Consider the following 1,763-nt stretch of genomic DNA (forward strand, 5'->3'; position numbering starts at 1 on the left):
GCAAGGTGGATCAGAAAGTGGTGGACCCACAGATTTTAGCAAAAATCAAAGCTGTTCCTCAGCTCTGGGGCTACCTACAATCCATTTTTGCTCTGACAAAGGGAATTTATCCTCATAAATTAGTGTTCTAAATTTCTTACTGAAAACCTAATTAAATAACTGATACATTTTTAAAATCCTCAATATGTACTTGCCTTATATCAAGCAAATATCTCAATGCAATGTGGCTATACAGGTTCTATATAGTGCACACGTGGTCACAAGGCAAACACTATATAGGCTCGGAACGTCTGCAAAAACATGATGCTTATATTGATTAGAATACCGCTATAAATGATTATCACATTGACAGCACTTAGTTTACAAAAAAGTCACATACACGATAGATAGATAGATAGATAGATAGATAGATAGATAGATAGATAGATTCACAAACTATGGTTCCTGGAAGATACTAATAACCAGATACCAGTATATAAAATGCAAGGTTTAATTTTTTTTCAATTACGTGTTTGGTACAGGGTCTTACTACATGACTCAGATGCATAGTGATCCTCCTGTTTTCAATCTCTCCAGTGTTGGGATTATAGGCATGCACCACCACACTCAGACTTGATCACAGGCTCAGCGTGCCCCTGAGGGCAAGGCCGGCACAGCATGTAGGACTGGGAACTGAACCCTGGTCCCTGCACATGCCAAAGCAGGCGCTTAGTCCGCTGAGCTATCTCACCGGCCCTGAAGTTCTGATATTTTTAAGAAATAAAACAAAATTCAAAACCATTTTTGGTGTTGTTCAAAGTCAAACATGTCAAATAACTTAGCTATGGCCACTGTCACCAAATGAAGCCATACTTGAATAATTTGGTACACAGTTGGTAGCTTATTTTTTAGTCAGAATGATAACAACACAAGCTGGGCTTGGTGGCACACATCTCTAATCCAAGCACTCGAGAAGCTGAAACAGAAGGATTGTTGCGAGTTTGAGGCCAGCTTGGGCTGCAAAGTGAGCTCAAGGCCAGCCTGAGCTGCAATTTTTTGGTCTTTCTGTCTCAAAAAGACCAAAAAAAAAGAAAAAAAAAAGAATGAAAACAAGACATGTCACTACATCATTTTATGATAATCATTAAGAAAGACTAGATTTTACCCAGATTGCTTTTTGAAATATCTAGCCAAATCCCACAAAAGTAATAACTTCTTAAAACAAAAAACAACGAATTTTTTTTCTTGTTTTAAAGAACAGCTCTTCCTGTGACAACATTTTGTAGTTTACAAATGTATAACTCATAATTTGGTAAATAAATAACAACATGGGCAGGAAGGATAGAATACACACAACTTCAGTACGGAGGCTGAAGCAGGAAGGGCTCAAGTTTGAGGCCAGCCCAGGCTACTTGGTGACTTGAAAATCAACCTGAACTACATAGTGAGACCCTGTCTCAAAGGAAAACCTTAAAAATAAAATAAACCCTCAGAGCTTTTTTGCAATGGGTTTCCCACAAGAGCACAGGTATAGTGAAAATACCACTAAATCAAAGCCAACATGGAAAAGGAAAAGACTCACATTAATATTGTCATCATAGGACACATGGACTCTGGCAAGTCCACCACCACCAGCCATCTGATCTACAAATGTGGTGGTATTGACAAAAGAACCATTGGAAAATCTGAGAAGGAGGCTGCTGAGATGGGGAAGGATTCCTTCAGGTATGCCTGGGTCTTGGACAAGCTGAAGGCCATGAGCATGGTATTTCAAATTTCCCTGC

Source organism: Octodon degus, unplaced genomic scaffold (assembly GCF_000260255.1).
Source record: "Octodon degus isolate 3935 unplaced genomic scaffold, OctDeg1.0 scaffold00079, whole genome shotgun sequence".
Classification (NCBI taxonomy): domain Eukaryota; kingdom Metazoa; phylum Chordata; class Mammalia; order Rodentia; family Octodontidae; genus Octodon; species Octodon degus.